The 24,690-nt window shown below is 37.8% G+C and overlaps 1 protein-coding gene across 16 annotated transcripts in view; it reads right to left on the bottom strand.

Moving 5' to 3' along the window:
- The window catches only part of CCDC91 (coiled-coil domain containing 91), a 476,760-nt gene that overhangs the window by 91,545 nt on the left and 360,525 nt on the right, over positions 1–24,690 (bottom strand). For 11 of the 16 annotated variants that reach the window (XM_074402990.1, XM_074402983.1, XM_074402984.1 and 8 more), the window contains one exon: positions 1,266–2,722. The exons of 3 other annotated variants lie outside the window; for them this stretch is intronic. The gene's annotated coding sequence lies outside the window, so the exon portion shown is untranslated. The remainder of the gene's footprint in view (positions 1–1,265; positions 2,723–24,690) is intronic. 2 more of the 16 variants (XM_074402980.1, XM_074402981.1) reach the window with 2 other exon arrangements.

Here is a 24,690-nt window from a genome sequence, read left to right as displayed (position 1 = left end):
CACCTCCAGGTGGAGATTTTATATGCTAATAACCCATGCCATTCATGTTAGAGCATGTAGATACTGAGCGCATGCTCCAACTGCATGTCCACCTGTGCATTATTAATCTCACCGGTATTTATGAATATGTATGAATAGCTTGCACAAAAGGAATCCCTACTGAGGCACTAGCTGCTGTCAATAGCTTTGAGCAGCCTACTCTGCCTCTCTGAGTATACTTTTGCTTTGCAGTACACTTCTTTGCCTACTCTTACTTTGGACTTCCACTCAGGTTCTTTTGTGTGGCAAAGTCAAGAACCTGAACCAGCCCACTGACAATGTGACAAAATTGTTTTACAAAAGAGAGCAAGTTTATATTGTTGGTTGTTTAAAATAAGTGACCTCTTTCCAGGATGGGATTGCAAATTATAGGGATTAGTGTTTCTGTAGAAAGTCCTTCCCAGCAGTTTTTGGAAAATTTATGTTTTTCCAAATTCCAATCAACAGAAAAATTAGCTGATAAATTGAGAAAATGCAGGAAAGCATCATATTTTTACTGTGAGAATTAGAGTCACACAGAGATACTGTTTGTTTGAAGGAACCCAGTAATGAAAAGTTGAATACAGAGTGAACATGAATGTCACTTGGTGTAGAAGATTAAAGTCAACATTTCTAGGAACTGGGACAGGGCTACAGTAAAAGCAAGGGAAGCTAGGTTGGGCCTGAAAGGAATTCATTTGTAATTAAAAAGTGTGCTGTCACTTGTGTAGGAAACACCCTGCTTAGTGTCATGGTACAGTTCCCCTGAAGGACCTTCAAAATTAGGTCATTTGATTATAAATAGACACTACCCTACTTTGTTAGGTTTTGTGAAATAAAAAAAAAAGGACACAAAATTGCCAAAGAGAATAATAAACGTTCAGTATACTGGCTTTTGGGGAGAAACATGTTATCCTTTCCTATCCTATAGTAGTTTTAGCAAAGAGTGATTATACATAGCTTCAAGATATCTTTACTGAAATAGAACAAACTGCATGGCATATTTCCTGTAACTATGTCTTCCCACCATTCTACAGCTCACCTGTTTCTTGGCCCAGGTTAATTCATTAATGATTTTTTGAGCTTTTAGTGTTATTTATTTCTTATTGGACTTACTGCTTTTACACAAATAATCTGAGCTTTTAATCTTTTTAATATATTTTAACATATTTTTAATAATTAATAATAATGTACAAGAATAAACACTTTCTATATGCTAGGCACTAGATTTAGTTTATGCATCTTACCTTATTTAATGTTTATCACAATTCGATGGAGTACATACTCTAATTATTTCAATGTTGCAGTATAGGACACTGAGCTCCAAGTATACAGCTAGTAAGCTAAGCATCCGCCATGATTCAAACTCAAGTTTACATGATGTCACAGCAGTCTCTTATCCACTATACCATATTGCTTCTTGTCACCACAACTCATTGTTGGTAATCTTGTTTTTCTACAGTAAAATCAAACACATCATGGGATGCTGTTGAAAATGTTTGAGAAACCAGATGCAACAATATCTCTGTCAAGTTCAGTTCTCATGTATACCAAAAAGTCATGCCAACAAACCCCCATTGAATATTTCTCTGGTTCTCTTATCTGCTTGAAAATGATCGATCAAGGTGTTGGAACTAAAATGGAACTTAGATATTATCCAATACAGTACTTCTCAAATTTTAGCTGCATCAGAATCACCTTGAGGCTTGTTCATAGTTAGTCACAAACACAGACTGATGGGCCTAATTTCAGAATTTCTTATTTAGTGTCTCTGGGTGGAGTCTTAAAATTTTCATCCCTATCAAATTCTAGGTATTTTCTGCTATCAAAAGCTGCTGACTTGAGGTCAGTGCTTGATTTTAGGACCAATGATGTCATCCCACTTAAATTTCAGGTGAGGAAACTGAGGCCTGGGGAGATGCAAGGGCTGTTCCAGAAACACTTGACAAATAAGAAGCAGAGGTAAAACAGAATGCAGTGTTCTTTCCCCCTCATTATGTCAACCCTGAAAATAACTGACAATAAAAATAGCATTGCCTAGAGGAAGTAAGCTCATATACTGCCAGTGGAAGTATGAACTGGTCCAAGACTTTTTGAAAGCAATTAGGCACAATATATTAGGCACTTTTAAATAGTTACACCATTGGACTCCATCAGTTCAGATTTAGCAGACTAGCCTTGGGAATATTTAGAGTTCAGTAAATGTTTTAGTGTGTTGGGGGGTGAAATATATATATATGTGACATAAAATTTATACATTATGTATTTTATTTATGTAATTATACAATATGTTTCTTGGGGAGGGTGAAGAAACTTGTCACTAAGATTCAGTATTCTTTTCTTCATTTGCTTGTAGGTAAGAAATGTACTGCTCATGGCCAGAACTGTAGAGTTCACCACTCTCCTGTCTCTGTCTACCCTTTCTTTGGCCAGAGGCAAGTTCTACCCCCTCATGCTATTATATTCTCTTCCAGGGGCCTACAGATGTCCTTGGCCATTGAACCAGGAATCAGACGGGAGTTCCAGACAGACTCTCCAGATGCAGAACAGATAATTGACTGGTAATATGCTGGCCACACTCACCATGAAAACAAAGAGGCACTAATTCAACCTCCCACAGCACCGGCAATGGAGCATGTATCTCAGTGTCTCATCTCACTTTTCATGGACCATGGTTCCTGACCTTCATCCTCCTCATCAGCACCTGGGTATTTTTAAAATATGTTCTTTAAACAAACAAACAAAAAATCTTGTTCTGCAAATAACACCCAAATATTGTCTTTCACTCAGAAGAGTGTCTACTGAAATTAATAAAAGAGGATTTGCAGTTTTCATTTTCTGCTTTCCAAGTGAATGACTTTATGTCTAGTTGTTTGGAATGGTGGACAAAAGATCAGGGAAGGGGATTGTAAAAGGGGAAATGGGGGAGAGATGGGGATTACAATATAATAAAGGAAGATAAGCACAGAAAGGGGGAAAACATGCTAATTAATAATGCAAAGTAAATTACAGTGCTAAGCAAGCTATATGTATATATAACTCAAGAGTGTAAACAGCATTAGTAAGTCAAATTAAAGGACAAAAGTTTCTCAGAACTCTGCCTCCCCAGGTTTTTCCCCAAAGGTAAATTGTTCAACCTCTTCAATCTCCAGCTCGTCACCTCCAGGGCCAGATGTAGGTTTTGTGTAGCTGGAAGGATATTCACTCTATGGGAGTCTTTTAAAGAAATATAATTCAAATGACAGCACACACACACACACACACACACACACACACACACACACACATATATATATATAATTTCTAGGCCTTGGAAGGGGCCTGGACAAGTAAGGACCCTTCAGAGGTTCTTAAGCTTCAGGCTTAAGTTTCGTTACTTTCATGATTAATTCTGCTTTGGCATCTCCATCCCTCCACGTAACCTCAACCCACTTTGAAAGGTACAAATTCAGCTCGCCCAAGTGTCTCTACCTCCCTTTCTCACCTACGTCTACTGATTTTTTAAGTTATATTTTTAGTTATTTGGGTGTCTTTCTATCATTAGACAGTTTACTGAAGTCCCTATTTCTACTTCTTAAGAAAGTTAGATATAAAATTTAAAAACGAGCGTCCTTACATATCTTCTTTTTGCTCCTAGCTCTGCTATCTGAATTTATGTGAGCTATATCAGTACTCTGAAATAATCAAACTTGGTAAGATATACATTATTCTCAGAATCTATAATTGTCTTGCATGATATGTCAATGAAATGATTTTGAAAGCTGAAGACCCATAAACAGCATTGATAATATTAAATCATGTAAACATTAAAGGCTACAGAAATACATAGTGTGTAAAATGACAAGTAGGGGAGGGAATGTAATCCTGTGACACAAAAACTGGACTTTTTGAAAGAAACTATCACACACATTAAATTCAAGAAAAGTATCTTATCATATTCCATTATTTGCTCACAAGTATGCCATTTTAGTTTGCTTTATATTTACATTATAACTTCCTTTTACAGATTATTTTCTTAGTATTTCTAATTTTCATTCCTTGTTTCATTCTCTCTTTTTGCAGTTCTCAAGATAATACTATCCATGTAAAATCACTAAGCATAGCAAGCTTTCTAAACATGCTATCTGTTACAGTGATCTCACTTTCTTCTTAAAGACATCCTACAGAGAACCCCCGGCTGCCTATTCTGATTTTGAGTGGTTGCTTTCTAGGCCTGCTGCACAATTATCATTCTAAGAATTCTTTTTATAATATTTCTCTATAATACCAACTGGGTCTTGACACACACCTTTCTATTCTTGGGTACCTTTTTAGTTTTGCAATAGTACATTTCCAAAGACCATTTTAGAGAAAGGAGAAAGCAACATTTTCTCAGACCTATTTGAACAGGTCATTGTTTTGTCTTTTAGTGATTGGTAATTTAATTGGGTATTGAACTTTAAGTTCAACATAATTTCCTCTCAGAATTATGAAGCCATCACATCACTAGTTTTAGCATGCAACATTTCTGATTTTATATATATATATATATATATATATATATATATATATACACACACACACACACACACACACACACACACTTATATATACATTTCATTGTACTTTATGTTCTGGGGTACATATGCAGATCATGCAGGATTGTTGCATAGGTACATACGTGGCAATATGGTTTGCTGCCTCCATCCCTCCATTGCCTATATCTAGCATTTCTGAAAAGAAATTTGATGCAAATCAAATTTGTATTCCCATCTATATTAGCTGTTTCATTTTTTCTACTGTAGAGTTTGTCATTGGTGTTTAATAACCTATGTAGTTTATGTACAAATATGAGTAAATTTTCTTTCATTTCTGATTGATATTATATGCTGTCTTTCAATACAAAGATTCATGCCTTTTTCTAGCTCAGGAGAAGGATTTTCTTCAAAAATTTTAAAAATTCCCCCGCTCCCTCTATTTTCTGTGTTCTTAGATTCTGGAACTCCTCATATATGTTTGATCTTCTGAATTAGTCTTCTATGTCTCCGCATGTTTATATTAGATTTTCTTTTCTTTTTGGTCTACATTCTGGGAAGTGTTCATAAGTTTCTTTCCAGCCTCCTATTGAAAACTTCAGAAATTCTAGTTTTCAATTTGAATAAGTCTCTTCCATTCTTGGATTTCCTAATTTATTAGAAATTTACCTAAGTTTCCTGAGTTATCTTTACTTTCTTCAGGATTAACTGCTGTGTATTTCTCCTCAGGCCCTCTCTTGTGTACTGTTGGCTTTCCTCAACTTTCTTGGTTGTCTGTTTATGTTTGGCATAAAGGCATATGGTTGACTAATATTAGTAGCTTGTGCAGATTTGTAGTCTGCTTTCTCAGCAGACCTCCCTGCTGAGTGTAGGGCCATTCTTGAGCTGTGCGCATGGGTCAGGTTAGCCTCCTGTCAGACTTCACAACTGGCTGCAGCAGGGAATGGTAGAGTGGCCATCATCTGCCAAACTGAAGATAGATTTGCTATGGCACATGTACATTCATACCCCAAAACTGGTTATTTCTAGGAAGCTTGATTAGCTTCTTCTGAGCATTTCTTTAGTTGTGACCTGTGGATAAACACTGCCACTGTCAGTTGTCCTGTATATGCAGAGGTAGGAGAAGAGAATAGTGGAAGACGAGGCAGATCAGAGGTTCCATAGCAGATCTGCAATTAATAATCTACACCAAACTTTATACGCCTGCTTTGTTTACTCTTTCATACTGTAGGAGAGTGGAAAATGACTTTCCAGTACCCTTTTAGGTTCCTTGGCTGGGCTACAAATGAAATGGACATAAGATGCATTAATAGGAGAAAAACTATATTTAATTATGTACATATGCATGGGAGTCTCACAAAATATGAGACACCAAGGAGGATCTCATATTGAAGCTTATAGAGCATCCTGAATTGCAGAAAAGAATAGAGGCTTGGGGATTCTTGGTATGGGGTGGCACAATTTATGGGAGGGTCAGAAGAGGAATTGTAAGGTGAATAAAGGTCTTGATATACAGATATAAAAGGCTCTCAGATAATGCTGATTGGCTAGAAGCAGTTCTCAGAAGGAGAAGTGATAGTCTGTATGTAAGGTCAGCCTCTAGTCTCCTCTCCTGTGATCTGAGTTGATAAGTTTCTGGGAAGGAGATTCATGACCATTGAGTTCATTTTGGAAGATCTCTCTCTAGGGAGATAAGGGGAGCTCAGAGAAAATCTCTGCCTGCATCTGCTCTTCTCCACAGGTTTCACTTCAAAGTAATCAGCATACTAAAGTGTTATATTTTGAGGCAACATTCCCTGATCTCCTTCAATATTTTACATTAGTTGAAGAAAACAGTCTTGTTCCAGTCAACACTTCCCCATCATCTACCTGCTTTCTGTACTCCCGAAATTCATGTCTGGTCTTCTGATGATTATAACCTAGTCTCAAATTGTGATGGATTTTTCCAATTTGTTATTTCTTTATTGTTATTTTATACTGTTTTGTACTTTTTAAGTCTCATGTCAGTAATGCTTACAGAAACCAAAAAGTAAAATGTGCCTTCAAAGGCTCATTTTGTCTACAGAGGCTTTAAACTTAAGAAACAAAACTTTCCTCCGAAATAATTTAGGACTGTACACACACACATGCACGCACACACATATACAATAATGGAATAAAATAATTCTGTGAGGTAAAAGGAAGGATAAAATCAGTAGCTGATTAATAAATACTTGACGGATTCGAATATCCTGTCTAAAAGACGGTAATAGTTTTGGGATAGCATATGAAAAGAGTAATGTGGAAAGTTATTACACTGTTGGACATGTATTATCTAAAGTCTTTGGTGAAAATTCATGTGTAATTTTTTTTTTTAACATAGAACTGATCAATGATTTCAAAGGTAACAGGATACCCTGGCTGATGAGCTATAACAGCAATATGCCTCTAGTCTTTAAAACAAAATAGCTCCAACCACTTTCTCAGATTTACCTATCCACATTGTCATGAAAACTTATACAAGGTTTACTGCAAATATATCTTGTAAGTAAAGTTACATGAAGCAATAAAATGTAGTAGTGCTTGCTTTACTGGGCAACTCTGGTCTTTACCAAACTTTCTTTTCCTATACAGCAGCTATTAAGCTGGGATCCATAACTTTGTGTAACGTAATTAAATGGTAAAAGACTTTTAACATTTTTACGGGCTTATGAAATATTATTCCCCTGGTTCTTTGAAATCTGAAAGCAGCAACAGATTGGCAACTTAAAATATTGAAGATTTTAAAAATTAAACACATGGCTCTGAATGAGAACATTAAGAAAAATTTAAAGCAACCAAAAATGTTGACATTATTTTATTAAGTACTGAAAACATTGGTTACCTTAGACAGGCAATGATAAAGAAGGTGGGACAATTCACTTCTGTAACCAACTGTGAAACTTCCAAAGTCTTCTCGATTTTCTAGGTTTAGTTTCTGTGCCTTTGTCTACTTCTTAATTATAAAATATAACAGCTGGACAGATCATTTACTTATGTCATTTTCTCCCCATCCCTTGATCTTTCCCTCCCTCTCCTCTTCTTTTCTTTCTGGAAATTTAAAAAATACAGAGAAGTACAAGGAATTAAATGACAGACATTCTTACTCCCACTATTGACAATTAAATACTCTGAATATTTTGCTTTATTTGCTTTCAGTTTTTTTCCTGTGAATACATGTTAAAGGAAATCACAGACAAATCTACATCATTTTCTTAAATGAAAAAAAAAGGTACAGATAAAACAGAAATTTTCTTTAGCATGCATCTTTTTCAAAAATATTCCCCATTTCTGCGATGTAATCAATACTATAAATTAGCGTATAGCCTTCACAGCTTTAAAAAATTATTTGTATATACTGTGTACATATCAACAGGATAACCATGGTATTGCTTTGTATATATTTTTAAATTATACATAAGTCATATCATGTTGTTCATTTGTTATGCAACTTGCTTAATTCATGAACTATTATATTTTTGAGATCTATTCTTGTGGCTAGAGATAGTAATAATTTATTACATTTAAAACCTGCATAACAGCCCAATATTAAATTCTATGTCAATGGATATAATGTTGCTGACATTAGGTTTTTTTTGGTGGAGGGTTAGCATATCTGCTATATCCTTACCCATTGTTTTCCCTTTAGCATTATTTCATCTTAAGTGGATCTCATAAATAGCATAGAGCTATATTCTTTTATTAATCTGGGTTTTCCCACTTTAAATATAAAAGTTTATCCCTTTTGCATTTATTATTATTCATAATAAATTTTAACCTATTTCTTTCATCTTTTTTTTTTTTTTTTACCATGCTTTTTCCTTGTTTCTTCTACTTTGTATCTTCCTCTTTCTCTCTTCCAATGGAATAGGGTGTTTTCTTAGACATAGTTTTTTTCTATTTGCTGGATTTCCATTTAAAATTGTATTTGTTATTTTTTAATTATTATACAAACATTTAACATAAATTATAGTTTTAATTTTCTTAGCAAAGTCTCAAAATGGGAAGTTTATGGATAAAGAAAATTTATATTTTACTAGTAAATGCCATCTGTGTTGTATTTGAGGTTTTCTTCTCTCTGAAAAAAATTAAGCTTAAGAAGAGAAGTTTAAAATTACAGGAAATAATTTGCAGATTGATGTCATTTGTGGAGCCTTTGAAAGACCAAGAGAGTGTAAGTAGGACCTGTTTCCCTTCTTCCTATTCAATGACTGTTGTTGGCTCACTGGGGAAAATAGTTTCCAAATTTTGCTGACCTAATGTGAGGTAAAGCTTATGAATAAGAACTTTTTGTACAAAGCTGTGCTGTCCAATATGTTAGCAGTTAGCCACATGTGGGCTATTGAGTACTTGAAATATAGCTAGTGAAACTGAGAAATGCTTTGTATTGTTTTGTTTTTTTTTAATGTTGAATCAACATAATTTTTTTTTATTAAACACAAATTTGGTTTGGCGGAACTATAATTTTACTTCACACATACATTTATGTTATTGCTGTAACAATTTACACAAATTTTTACACAATTTCTATATTGTGTATCTGTTAATTATAGTCATTTCAATATTTTTGTGTTTCACACTAGAATTAAAAGTGATTTACATAACACCAATACAATATTATTCTATATTTGTTTATATATGTATCTTGCCAGTAATTTTTACATTTTAATATGCTTTGATGTGGCTAGCGTCCTTTCATTTTAATTTGAAGAACTCCCTTTAACATGTCTTGTAAGACAAATCTAGTTGTAATGAATTCCCTCAGCATTTGTCTGGGAAAGTCTTTATTTCTCCTTCCTTCTGAAGGATAGCTTTGCTGGCTATAGTATTCTTGGTGGCCAACATTTTTTTCCCCCAGCACTTTGAAAATACAATTCCATTTCCTTCTGGATGCAAAGTTTCTGATGAGAAATTCACTGACAGTCTTACATGGCTACTTTATACATAATGAGTGCTTGTTTCCTGCTGCTTTCAAAAATCTCATTGTCTTTGACTTTTGACAATTTAATCATGTGTCTTGGTCTATGATTTTTCATAATTTAATTATATGTCTTGATATAGACTTCTTTCAATTCCTCATATTTGTATCTGTTAAGCTTCATGAATCTGGGACGATCATTTCAGCCATTATTTCTTTAAATAAACTTTCTGGTCCTTTCTCTCTTCCCTTTCTTGAACTTCCATAATGTGTTTAGTTTTCATTCTTTTCTTTCCTTTTCTTAGGCTTCTGGATAATTTTAAATGACTTGTCTTTGATTTTTTGATTTCACTGTTTCTCTCTTGTTTCTTCAACTATGTTGTTGAAGACCTCCAGTGAATTTTTCAGTTCAGTTATTCATTATTTTGCCAGAATTTTTGTTTAGTTCTTTGTTATAGTTTCTTATTGTTGATATTCTCATTTTGTTCATGTATTATTTTCCATGTAGTTGTCTATCTTTATTATAAGCTAGCTCACTGAGCTTCTTTTGTTCCTTTGAGTGGATCGTGTTTCCCTGATTCTTCATGTTCCTTCGTCATTCCCTGATTCTTCATGTTCTGTTAGTATCTGTGCATTTGAAGAAACTGCCATCTCTCACAGTTTTTATGGAGTGGCATCAACAGGAAAAGAACTTCACCAATCATCCTTACTAAAGACTGTGGGAGCCTTTCAGATCTTTTCTATGACATGTTTTCTCTGGATTTGTGTGTGTAGGTGTCTAACTGGGGGAGGGAAGGAGTTACTATTTGCTTTTTGTTTTTTGTTTTTTTCAGAAGCCAATAATGTCTTGTGCTCTCTGTTGTCTGACTGTTGTACGATGAGCCAAGACATTGGAGGCACACTCTACTCCTCTTCTTCCCTCCCTGATGATAAACTTTTATTTGTGTGCCATCACCAAATCTTGCTGAAATGTGCAGGCTGTGGTAACCTGCCTGTCCCTTTCCTTTGTAGTGAGCTGTCTCCAGGTATTCAAACTCTGCCAGTCCCGTCAGTGTTCCAGGTGAGATAAGATAGAAACTGCTCCTCAAGTAGCACCATAAAAGGCTAGGAATATTGGATTATGCTCCATTCTGATTCTTCCCTTAGGGAGAAATCACAGACCAAGTCTCAGCACTAAGCTGTGTGGCTTTGGGAGATAGGCTGACACAGGTAAAGTTAAACAGCTCTTCTTCATCATTTTAATGTGGTTATTCTCAGTTTTATGCTCATCCGGGGTACTGCAACTGCTTAAGTGGATTCTAGACCTCTCAAACATGTGGCTTTAATGTGGTTATTCTCAGTTTTATGCTCATCTGGGGTACTGCAACTGCTTAAGTGAATTTTAGACCTCTCACACATGTATTTTGGTCTGTATATTGTTGCCAAATTGATGTTTTTTGGCTCAGACTTCCATTCCAAAATTCTACCATTTTGCTAATAGCACTTCCTTTGGTAGTATTTTATTAAGCCTTGTTGAAAATTTAGCATCTGGCTTGACATTTTTAAGGCTGAATATGAAAATAAAACAATGTAAATTGTTTCAGTAATAATTTTATGTAGTACTTTGCAATGAGAATGTTTTCAGTTAAATAAATTATTTTAAATATTTTTTTTTTACTTTTTTCAATGTAGTTATTAGAAAATAAAATTACACATGAGGTTAACATTATATTTCTATTGATAATACTGGTATAAAATATCCTAAAAGCATAAGCTACAAGATCTCTAGCAAATGGAGGCTTCTTCTGGGTACAGGAATCTTGTATGGTTCAGACACTCTCCTCAGCAGTCTCTTTTGGGCATTATGATTCTCATGTTCTAGTACACAAGTAACCCATACCACTCTGGAGGATGGGGGGTGGGGGGGAAGGCACAAGTCCTATAACAAAAGTAAAAGTTTTCTAGATTTTAGTTTTGTTCTATTTTAATTTTTGATCCAGACTTTTGCTTTTAATACATTTTTCAGTTTGTTAGAGCACTGGACTTTCTTTCAAAATGGCAGGAAGAAGGTAAGGGTGGGACCTGAGGAGGGAATAAACAAAACAAAAAAAAACCTTGGCCCTACTGAGAACTGAGTGAGGGTGTAGCTAGAACTGAACTGGCACCTATTCCTGGAGCCCAGAGACAAGGCATCAGGTGGAGGGAGGACAGCTGGGGCGGAGTCCTCGATGCTTGGTGGAGGGGAGAATGCTAAGCCAGGCAAATGAATGTTGTTCTTGAGATGGGGTCCAAGAGAGACCCCAGCCAAGTGTAGCTCGTGCCAGGAAATCACAATAGAGCCAGGGAAAAAAATCACAATGGTGAAAGCACCATAAATGAGCAGCTAGAGAGAATACAGGGGTAGGGGGGCAAACCAGACGGAGGGTGGGAGGGGGGCGGGGTGTTAGCAGAGGTGTCTTCCCACCATTCATTCTTGCTGGGTGAGACAACTCCACTGCACATCTCTCATCTGGGACACTCCAGCTGACCAGCTACTGACAAATGTGTTTACTTCTCCAGCCCTAGTATTCAAAGCAAAATCAGCTGGGCTGTCTTAGCAGTGATTGGTAATGTTGAGGGTTTTGGCTCCTCTACATATATCACACAGAAATTTAGTTTATTTATTTGTTTTCTCTTCTACTAGCATGAAATCACCTTAATCATTTCTGTATTGCCAGTGCCTGGCACAGTTACAAGTTCTAAGCATGTAGTAGGAGTGGCAGTCAATAGACGTGAATTGGAACTAGAAAGCAACATCACTGAAGGATATATAAGTCCTAGTTCCTTTTTTAAACATTCCCACAAATTCCTTTTGGAACAATAGAAATACTTAAATATTCATATGCATACACATATTAAAATCCAGTATGTAGAACAATGCCTCCATTTTGGTGTCAGTTTAGTCAATAGGGACCCCACTTTTAGGATGGGGTGGGAGACTGTTTTCAAGAGCTTTCTTTGCAGCTGCATTGTTCACTAACTTGATGGAGCTAAAACTCTCCCAAAGAAGTGAACTGTCCTCACAGAAATAACTGAAAGAAATACATGAAGTTTCTTGGCATAACGCAGCAAGGCAGACTGCAATAGATTAACTCTGCCCTTAACAACAAGTTTCACTGGGCTGATGAGAGATGTTATGGAAATGTATCAAGAGAAAGAGTACTCCAGCTTCAGCTGGCCAACAGACCATAGGGTAATCACTGCAATGAAAATACTGAACCAGCACCAAGACTCACAAAGCAGCTTATTATAAGGATTTAATATACAGTATTATGGAGAATCTGGATAGCTGTTGTAATGGGATATTCAGCCTTGCTCTTCTCAGTCCTTAGTTCAAATCTGGAATAAGTTCATTTTGACTAAAATTAGTTGCCATTTGAGACAATTTGGAGGCCTTGGAAAAATAATTTGGTCATCTAATCTCAGCTACTAGGATAGCTAACCTCACACAGGGGGAGCTACATCCCAAGAGTCAAAAATCCTAGCTGATGCACATTGTCATGCTACAGTTTTCTTTTACAGCAGTGACAGGCGTCACACTAACATTATTTGAAGGATGCTCCAATCACAAATACCAGCTCTGTAGCCAGAAGAGCCTTCTATTCTTAAGACTTGAAATTGCAAAGGTTAAAAAAAAAACCACCACCACACAACTCTTCTAAGACATCTAAGAAAGCAGCATTCTGGCTTTGATAACTGTAAACCATCAGGAGCTCAGTTAATTCGTGCAGAGGTTATTTCTTACAGGCCAAGTCTGCCTTGTCTTTAAGTGCAGTTGAGGGTTCCAGGGAGGGCCTCCTGCTTGCATTATGTCCACTTCCCAAGGATCCTCCTCTACTCTTGCTTTTCTAACCTATCTGAGTGTTCAGAATAAAATTAAGTCACCAAAGTTTTCTACCCCTCTCCATCTATTAGAAAGGTAGTTGTCTGCCAGCTGTCCAGCTGGCTACACCCTTGTTTGCAGAAGGTTAGAAAATAAGAGGTTATCATAAAAGTGTCTGTGAACATCATGGCACATGAGGCTGCTGAACTTTCAGGAGGTTTCTGAGAAACACAGGGACCCTCTACACATTATTAAGCCTACAGTCTAGAACTTACATCCATTGTCAACTCACACTCTCTCCTGCATCTCCTCAGCCAGAAGACTGCAGTGGTGGGCAGAACGGGAGAAAAGACTTCACCCACCCACCCACCGTCCCAGCTCTCCCTACTTCACTGCCATCAGACGGCATCTTGGGATTCTTTCTTGTGGCTTTTCTCCTAATTCAATGACTCTGACTTGAGAAAACCAGAAACCTGAAGATTTTTTTACACTAAATCTTTTCTAAGTGTAGTGTTCTAGTTATCCAAAATCTAGGTTGATACATGTTTTTAGGATGGTGTAGCCTGAAAATGACACAGGAGTGGACAGTCACACTGTCTACATCCCTTCAGGTTTCTGGTTTTCTCAAGTCAGAGTCATTGAATTAGGAGAACAGAAGCACTTCTACTTTCCTTAACCAAGAAACAAGTTAGCAGGCAGAGCCATGAACACCGTCAGCAGTGGGAGATCATCAAAGGCATTTTTAGACAACAGAGAGGAGGAAGAGTACAATTTTTTGTCTGTTGTTGATGTCTGTTCACTTGCTTTCACAAACCAACCAGGAATGAAATTCATAGATAAAATAATCTACCTTTATTCACAGAGTTATAAAAGGAGAGTAATTTTACTTGATCCTCATGGCTGAGAGAGCTCTAAATGTAGGCTGATAGAAATGCCAGTAATTATATGTTTCATTGGCAGCATTGCTACTGTTGACATGCTTTTATAAAATTGTGAACTACATTCTTAAGTTTTGATCAAAACAAAATACGGTCTTCCACATTAGATGCACTCTTTGAATATTCAGTGTATGTCAAAGCTGTGCAAAAGATACTTCATGTAGATCTTTAAAACATAGAAGCCAGGTACAGTGGCTCACTCCTGTAATCCCAGCACTTTGGGAGGCTGAGGTGGGTGGATCACCTGAGGTCAGGAATTCGAGACCAACCTGGCCAAAATGGTGAAACCCCATTTCTATTAGAAACACAAAAATTAGCTGAGCATGGTGGCGAGCACCCATAATCCCAACTACTCAGGAGGTGGAGGCAGGAGAATCACTTGAACCTGGGAAGTGGAGGTTGCTGTGAGCTAACACCACTTCACTCCAGTCTGGGTAACAGAGCGAGACTCCATCTCAAAATAAGTAAATGTAAATAAATAAATGCAACAGAGTTAGAGCCTACACTTAGGTAATTATGAACAGTGTTTCACCTTTGTGAATGCCCAGCAAGGGTGACAACTCCCTGTAGTGCAGAGTTGGGTGGTGCAGTACAAGACATCCAGCAACTCTGCAGCAAATGCAGAGGCTGGTAGCATCTTTTCAGCCTTGTAACAACCCTAAATGCCCCACCACTCCCCAAAATACCCTCGCCAAGATCCACGAAGCCAGAATGTCAATCCAGACTTTTAGGTCCTGGTGAGGCTCTGTGGTTTGTCCCTCCATAATTGATTGTAAAAACTTGTTCAGTGTCTGTCATGGCCACTAAATCATAAGTTCCCAGGAGCCCGGGCTGTGTCTCTCCTGCTCACCACTTTATGACTTGACATGTCCTAGGCACTCAATAAATATTTGTTGGATAAATCAGTGACGAAATGAATGAATGGAAGAGTACTAACAGTCATCAGACTTGCATTAATTTGTAAGCACAGCCTATGTTTATATTACAACGCTTCAGGAAGTGTGCCTTCAAAAAAAATGTTTTACTACTTCCATTAGGTTGAATTGTAATAATTTCCATGGCATCACACATGGACGTAAGAAAGCTCCTACCTCAATATTTGAACTTTCAGAGCCATTTCTTGGGTAGCACAATGTGGCTTTGTCCCAGAGCCAATATTTACAGGAAGAATAGAAGGCTGGCCTAAGAGATCCCAAATCTTTCTCTTTCCTGCTCTGTTCCTTTTCTTTGTGGCTGCGCTCTGCCTAGAGTTTTGCAGCAGCAGGTCACATCTCAGGGAAGATCACATGTCATTTGTAATATTTGGATCCCAATTTTGTTGGACTAAGGGTCAGGAAGTCTGGGTTTTTATTTCAGTTTTGCCATTAATTAGCTTAATGAGATTTCACTGCTCTAAGTCTCTGTTTCATTTATAGAATGAAAGGATGACACTACAAGTCTCTGTTTTTTCCAGCTCTAATATTTAGCATTTCAGTAACATTTTATAATTGGGAATAAACAGAGACAGATAGGCCCAAAGTTGTGAAGAACTTAGAACGTGGTTTTTAAGAAAGATAACGGTTGGAAATTGGGCTTTATCTAGTTAAGTGACAGAATATCCTTGGAATTTCACAGAAAAAAAAAAAAAAGGAGAACCTGTTTTCATAGATTGTATGGTATCTGTAAAGTGAACGCAACTAATCTATTTCTATCTCTAAAGAATGTATTTCCTTTGGCAGTAGTTGACATATCTGTTGCATGGTGTATTCTTATTTTCCTTTATTTTTAATGTTCAAAGTAGGCCTTAAAAATAGGTTCTAAAGGTCCAAAATTCACACCACATTATGATGATGGCTGCTAGCTATCAGAAATGAGAACCCAGAAATCTCGAAGCCTGTAACAGCAAATAATTCTCTTCCTTGTAGAATCCCCAAAACTCTGAGCTTCAATTTAATGATTATTTACTTGTTATCTCCATCTTGTTTAGTCCTAAGCATGTGCAAGATTATTATTGAGATTTCTAAAGAGGTCTAATTTGGGGATCTAAGATCATCCTGTAGTTAGCACATAAAATCAGGGAGTTGCTTTCTCTGGAAAGAAAGGAATTGAAAGGCATCCATGTGGCTATGGGATTTTATCTTAGCAGCATAAGGTTTCTGCTAGCATTGCTTTTAGGGAAGTTACCTACATTGGGGTGCAGTGCTAGGTGGTTTACAGGTGTCATTTATTTAGCTCCATAGGGAAACAGAAGCATCCTAATGGCCTCCCTTGGGGACCAGGCTGGGCTCACTCCCCAAAGCATCTCCAGGTGGCTAAAGATCAGTTTCCTCTCAGGTGCTAAGGAATACCAGGGTTGAATGAGAACTGTACGCATGAAAAGGAGTGAAGTCCAGCATGCCTTAGCTAGCTATAGGCCATACCACACCAAGAACAGCCTTACTTTTTTTTTTTTTTTTGAAATGGAGTCCCTTTCTGTCACCCAAGGTAGAGTGCGGTGATATGATCTTGGCTCACTGCAATGTCCGCCTCCCAGGTTCAAGCAATTCTGCCCCAACCTTGAGAAAAAACTCAAGGTCTTGATGCTGTCCTTTTCAATTTCTTCAGAACAAGGTTCTCAAAGTGGCCACCTGATTACAACAAGCCAGTGGTTCTATGCAAGTTCTGCAGAGTGACCTTGACAGAAGTTGTCTGTTGCAAGGACTGCAAGCTGAGCTGACAGTATGCTCAGGGTTGCATGCGTATCTAAAGACTCTGGAGGTTCACCAAGAGCTTAAAATTTTGTGTTAAAATTTACTTTTTTTTGAAATACAAATCTGTCATAGTCCACGGAGCTCTGAAACTTGACTGCAGCTTGTCAATCCGAACCAGTGTATTTATGCCGGCCTGTTTTATAATTAATTGGTTAAGCATCTCCTTTAAAAGCATAGGACTTAGGGTTTTGAGATTCCACAGACTACATGTTCATCTTCCTGCCTCCACATAAAGCTGTGCTTAAATGATTTCAGATTGATGAATATCAGAATTTTTCTCTTGCTAAAAGAAAGAGTTCCAAGATGGAGACTAAACAACATCCCCTGGTATCTCATTCCAAGGGTTGGGAAAGTTCTGTGCCAGCAAACCACTTTGTGGTTGCATTAGATGCTCTCTGCCGCCGGTGGTTAGCTGGAAGTCAGTTTACCACAGGGCTTTTATCACCCAGCAGCTGCATTTAGCTTTCTGGGTGACCCTGGCTCACACTCCAAACCAGACGAAGGCCCTGAGGGGATTTTTAAGGATCATCCAGAAACCCTCAGAGATGCAGAGAGTCTTTGCCACATCTACAGAAACAAGGAAGATTAAAAAATTAAAATTAAAAATAAAAAGCACAACGATCACTTTGGCATCCTCTAGAGGCAACTTACTTCCATCTTGTAGACTGTGAAATAGAACATTTGGGGGTATTTCACGTCAGTATAGAGACAAACATCTTGTTAGTGATTTCCTCATATGGCTTACCAGTACCCTTTCCTACATTCTTTTTGTTGATTACTTTACATGACCACAGGATCCCTGTTCTCATGGAAATGTCATCATAAAATCCCGTACCAAGGAAAAAGAAACCAACAACAACAAAATTAAAGCCAGAGCTTCTGATTGTGTCTATCAGTTCTGTTTATTTTGATGCAGGCCTTGAAGGTAGCCCTTCAGTCATCCTTTCTAAATGCTTCCCATTCACAAACATGTGATTTGAGTTGGTTTTATCCCCTTTTAACAAATGAGGGAAACTCTGGTACGATGTATTATATTTAAGTACATGGCATTTAGAGTCTGACTGCCTGTAATTCTCAACACCACAACTTCCTGTCTTTGGGTAAGTTATTTAACCTTTCTGTCCCTCAGTCATCTCAAGTGTCAAATGGGTAAAATAAGAGCACCTTCGTCATCAAGGTGCTGTAAGGATTAAATGAAATAATGCTCATAAAGCACATCAGCATCCTTCATGTTTATTGAGTGTTTCTGGTGACTCACTGTAGCAGAGAGGAAAAGATTCAGGAATCAAGTAACAAAAGTACCCACCTAGTAGGGTTGTTGAAAGCATTAGTCAATGAAGACAAAACACTAAGATAAGGCTTGGCACAGCACTTCGTAAACACTATAAACTGCTTGCTGTTGATGTTGTTATCTTTATTTCACAGTTGAACAAACAGAAACATACAGAGGTTAAGTAACTTGCCTGGGAACCAGAGAGCTCATAAGCAGAGGCAGCAGGAATTTTAAAAGCAAGCACTGATTCCTTGAGCCATGTGCTCTACCACTATTCCTTCTCTATGTATAGTAACAATTATGTCGGTATCATTTTAACAGCAGAGACAAGCTTCAAGTAGGCTCACTTGTTGTCACCTTAATGAAGAGCAGTTTCTAATTCACAAGCCTGCTAAGTACATACTCTGTTGCAGGAGCGTACTGAAGGGCTTGGTGTAGTCCTCACTGTAATGAGTCAGTTCATGCAACACCTGGTTATTTAAAAGAGTATGACACCCTTTCCATCTCTCTCTTGCTCCTTCTCTTGCCATGTGGCACATCTGCTCCTCAGCTGCCTTCTGCCATGATTAGAAGCTTCCTAAAGCCCTCACCAGTAACAGATGCCAGCACCATGCTTCTTGTACAGACTGGAGAACCATGAGACTAATAAACCTCTTTTCTTCATAAATTACCCAACCTCAAGTATTCTTTTATAGTCATGCAAAACAGAGACAACACACATATAAAAAATTCATACCCAAAACCTTTACATGTTCCTCATCCTAAAGGACCTCTGTTAGTTATGGTGTTATCACCTTCTTGGCCAAGTGAAAAGCTTGGAGCTGCCTGATCCCCTCAGAATTAGTTCAGATATCATGAGGGCATGGAGTTTCCAATGGACACAAAGAGTGAGAAGAGAAGGTGCTTTGGAAGACAGAGGTTAATTCTCATCCTGGATGGAGCATGTGAAGAAAGGCAGAAGACAGGGACTGAGGTGCAGGTTTTGTGCAGGCAGGGTCACGTGTAAGGACCTAAACTAGAGCAGAGGATGGAAAATGAGTGAAGGGGGTGGGAGGAGAAAAAGGAGCTACAGACTCTCTTGTCTTTGCCAATAACTGATGAATGAGTGGTTCCCCCTCCTTCACTGGGGAATACCCTTCGGCAGGCAGGACATTCCTCCCACTGCCCAGACTTGAGAAATGTTCCCATTGTCTTTTCTCCTTGGCTTCCAGTGAGAATGTTTCCACGTGGAAACATCCGAATGCATGGGATTATTTTACAGAAAGAACAAGGTTGTGGCAGACAGGCTGGGGCCAGGAGGTGTCATGATCCCATCCCATAGGAAACACACTCCAATAAGCAACTAAAAAGGTAATTTGAATTAATTCATATTTTTACTCAGTCTCTCTGGAAAAAGTTCAAAATGGGACTGGAGAAAGTGAATTTTTGTACCATAGAACAGCAGCAAAACATTGTACAAATTCATTCTCCCCTAACTTCACCACTTTTTATATCCATCACTCTAGTATCCTCTGAAGCTTTCCCTCCTTTTTCAGCTCCCAATCTCAATTCCCATTATTTCCAATATAAATACTCTAGCTTCTCCAGGTCACCCCAGTTATCTACTTACACCCAACTTCATAAGGTCTGGGTGAATGTGTGATTCCGTGACGGGAGGACATTTTGATTTGTCTTCTGTCTTCCCTGCCAGAGTGTACACTCCTTGGGGCATTAGGGACTTGACTCCTGTCTGTCTAGAGCAACACCTGGCTTGTAGTGAGGACTCTGACATTCATTAATCAACGAATATGCTTATATTATGTATCTATCCATGCTCCCCAAGGGGTAATTACATTGTTTGCAGCCACACTTACCAATCTTATACTGGGAATTATTCTCTATATTAAAAGGCACGGTATTGAATAGTGAGAGAAATTTGTTTTCTTCTGTCTCCATTGAATGATTTGTTCTGGGCCCTTTATATCTTTGCAAATCCAGTTTCTCTAGCTGTTATTGGAAACAATAACACACCTGAGAGGCCATCTAAGATCTGACATACAGAACTTTGAGCTGTTCACAATAAAGGTCAAGTGGTTTTGTCATTGTTGACGCACTTCCTTTACTGTTAATAGAGACCAGCTAAGAATGGTGACTTGAGTCTTCAAAACAAATATTCAAACTTAAAATTTCTTTCTCTAGTCTAGATAGTACTTCCAAGGAATGCTTTTTTCAGATGATTTCACTTCAGTACCAGTGTCCAGTCTCCTCTATATAGCATGTGAATTAAAGAGTAAACTGACTGGGTATGGTAGCTCACGCCTGTAATCCCAGCTGGGAGTCTGAGGTGGGTGGATCACCTGAGGTCAGGAGTTTGAGACCAGCCTGGGCAACATGGTGAAGCCAACATCTCTACTAAAAACACAGAAACAATTAACCGGACATGGTGATGCATGCCTGTAATCCCAGCTATTCACAACGCTGGGGCAGGAAAACTGCTTGAACCTGGGAGGCGGAGGTTGCAGCGAGCCAAGATCGTGCTACTGCACTCCAGCCTGGGCAACAGGGTAAGATTCAGCCTCAAAAAAAAAAAAAGAGTAAACTAACTGATGAAGTATTTTATCACTCGGTCTAACTAAGGAATAGGAAAATGTACTCAGCCAAACTGAGCTCAAAAGAAGGCATGCATCTAGGCACCACATCCAAAGAAAGCCTCACTTTTAAATATATATTTTTGTGCATCTGAAAACATAAAAACTCAGTGTTTTTTAAAAAAATACATTTCAATAGTTAGAAAATGTCTAAAGGGAAAGTGTTTTCTCTAGAAAAAAAAAAAACTCTCTTCTTTTAACTCTCTGCCCTCAGAGAAAATAAGATGACCAAAGAGATTTGAGTTTCCATAGCCTCAGCAGTTGCAGGTAGGAAGCTGAATAGAAATGTCTTTTCACCAACAGAAATAATCTGGTGGTAAATGCCTCACTGCCCTCCTGGAAATTTGTTTTCAGAAACTAAAATTAATGGGAAATCCTCAACCTGGGAAGGCTCTGAGGTTTAACACCTTTGATAGCAGAACTGGTAACATGCTAATAAAGGTCATGGAAGTAAACCATATACTAGGGAGCACATTTATTATAACAGGATTAGGTCTTTAGATATCAGGCAAGAGTCTAATTGAAGAGGAAGACAGCTACATCAGTTGACACCCCTGGAGGGAGAGGGTGTAGCTGGGGAAGAAAAAGGGAATTTGTGACCCTAGCTTCTCTGCTTTATGAAAGAGGTGCTTGCAAACAATCATTGACTTCTTGCTGACTGAAAGTTTACTAATTCAAGATTTATTTATTCAAATATTCCAGAAATGATTAAGGAAAGAGACTATCATTCTTTCATCCCTTTCTGCAAACTGTTTAATGAATACTTGTTTTCTCCTTTGTTTCATCAAGGTTTTGGAGACAGGAGAAACAGGACCACAGAATCATAGAGTGGGCTGGGTCCCCAGGTTTTCAGGTTCAGCAGGAAGGAGGTTGGGCTGAGCATTAATTGAAAAGTAATGGATGTTGACCACTTTGGTTCTGGTCTCAATTCAGATTTACAATGCCAACGTCAGACCAGGCCAGTGATGGGGGCCTTGCGTCTAAGCCCTTCCTAGGCCATCATCTCCAGGTTTTCCAAAGTTTCAGAGATAGTGTTCTCTTGTGCTGAAGTCCCTGGCCATCAGCTTTCAGTTAGTCCTGAAGGTTGATGGAAAACAATGCAAATATCCATGTCTGCTCTTGTTTATCCCACGAGATGTTTTCAAATTTCGTCTAGTTTATTATAGCACCAAGAAGCATCATGTTTTTTCTCCTATCTTCAGGGTCAAGAATTTGATTCCCAGTTGCTCATAAAGGCCAGACTTCTCCTGGGAAGAAATATCTCTGTTACAGAAGTCTGTGTCAGATTATTTCATCTGTTAGCAGCAGAATCAGAAGATAATGAGGCCTATTCGACAGAGACTAGTTTTGACAAATGGTACACATTTTTGAACTCATTTCAAAGTACAAACTCCCATTTCATTTTTTAAGTCTCTGAATAACTTATAGACAATTTAATTGGCTGTATTTGGGATAGAGAATTCCTAAAACCCTGAGTATAATATTTGGATTTAAAGAAAAAGACACCACAATAGAGGCCATTGTTCAAGTAAGTAGAGACAGGTTCATGTCTTTCAAACCATGGATAAAATATAAAGAAGATCATTGAGCTCTAATTTGAAAGAATTTCACTGAAAAACTCAGAAAACAATCCACTCTGAGAATAAGAGACAGAATTAAAATATTTACTGGACAATTGTTTGTGAAGAAGCATTTATTTTATATCACTTTTTAACAAGACTGAATTGTCAAACTGTTTAAAATTCCACTGGAAAAATTTGGATTATCACGGAAGTGTTTACTCTTTTATCCTTCCTTGTATATTGGATTACTCATGGAGGATAATGGAAAGAATCTGAGAAATGCTGGTTTTAGCAGCAAATCAAGCTGCATTTCAGAAACATTATAGGCTATGTAAACACATGTCACCTTTGGACATGTAATATCATAGCTGCATTATTACTCGTGCAATGTAAGGCAAAAAGAAATGAAAAATTCCAGCACTATCAGCAGACATAATCCTTTAGAAGCTGATGGTACAAATAAAACATTCTTCCAATATAATGACCATGCTTGCTTAAGAAAAGAATCATCCTTATTTTGTTTTGCTAAATACCACCATTAACTGCAGAAGCTATAATTCATCACTCATGCAGTAATATATGCCTTTTAAAGTCATTCTGGAACTATGGCATTATCACATATGAAGATTTTGTAACCATGTATGCCCTAGATCACCTGCTGAAAAAGTATGTTTAGAACAAGAATCATGTAAAAGTATGTTTAGAACAAGACTGAACTATTTTTTAAATATTAAAGTCACTTTTAATTATCTATTATGATACCAAATGGGCATTTCCACCTTTTTTATTATAATATCTAAGTTCTAGAAGCACAGATAATTTACAATGAGGCAACAGTTCTTGGCTGCCTGATGATCACCCAGAGGGATCATAACAACAGATTTCTGGGCTCCAGCCCCAGAGTTTCTGATTCAGTCTTACTAGGATGGAGCAGAGAATGCACTTCTAACAAGTTCCAGGTGATAGAGATGCTGATTTCCTGGCGACCACATTTTGAGAAACAGTGCAATAAAGAAATGGGCAGGGAGAATGCTAAAAGGCCATTTTTGGGAAAAAAAAAAATCTGTATGTGTCATCAGGCTGGGCCAGTGCAGAGTGGAGAGATGGCTAAGTTTTCCCCCAGAAGCCCAGCTTCTGTATGGCCTGTCTACCTCCACATAGAATCTTCTGCCTCCTGTTTTCCGTTCTCCCTTTCCTACATCTAGTTCTCAAAAGACCTCACAGATCTTGCTATCTTAATTTACCCTAAGATGTAAGTTAATCACAGCAATTATTCCTTGCAGAAACGTTTGGATTTTAACATGTATCAAAACTTTACTCCAAGAAATGAAATTCAAACAAGGAAAATGTATCTATTTTAAATGGGAAACTTTTTGTTACATTTCCACTCTATCACCTCATTACTAGAGTGATCAAAACATCACATTCTTCCTACAACTTCTTGCTCAAATTCTTCATTGACCTTCTATACCTTACAGGTAAATTTTAAATTCTTAGCAAGACTCCAAGCCTTTCAATATATGCCACTGCCTACCTGTCCACTTCATCTACCACTTCTCCCTCTTCCCATGTTACATACAATACTGAGCTACTTCAAGTTATCTGCAAATGTTCTACTCTCAGGATCAGCTATGTGATTTTAGGGGACAAATGTAATATGAAAAGCCAAAGCCCTTTTTTCAAAATGTACCAAAGAATTTTAAGACAGCAACAGCAGAGCATTTGTCCAAATGCAGAGGCTTCTCAGCATGGATCCCTGAGTGACGGCAGGCTGCAGACCCAGGACTGATTCTAGAGACAATAACTCATAAATCTCCTGGCATTTGTTTTTAGGTGTCACAAAGAAACTGCTCAAATATTTTAATTTCCTTTTGCTTTGAATTACTATCTTTAAATCTGTTGAATTTTAAGTACAGAAATGCACTTGAATTTTGCCACTATGTCTTTGTTCTTTTTCCAGAAAAACACTTGCATGATTAGAGCATGCAACGTACTACCTTCACTCTGGTGCCACTTACTCTCCTCAAGCCACTGTCATATTGTCTCCCACTCTGGTACCCTTGCAACATTCTAGTCCCTCCTTCTGAAATGCCATTCACCCGTCTGTCATCTGATAAACTCCCACTCAACCATCAGCTGCTCAGCTCAGGCTCCATGTTTGCTGTGAGGCCTTCCCAATACCCAGGGGGAAGATTTAGGCACAGGGTACACATCTGCACTTTGTGATTAATTCATTTAATCTTAATCTTGTC

This window comes from Saimiri boliviensis, chromosome 7 (assembly GCF_048565385.1).
Source record: "Saimiri boliviensis isolate mSaiBol1 chromosome 7, mSaiBol1.pri, whole genome shotgun sequence".
Classification (NCBI taxonomy): Eukaryota; Metazoa; Chordata; class Mammalia; order Primates; family Cebidae; genus Saimiri; species Saimiri boliviensis.
Note: the sequence above shows the minus strand (reverse complement) of the source record. Positions and strands in the feature narration are given on the sequence as shown.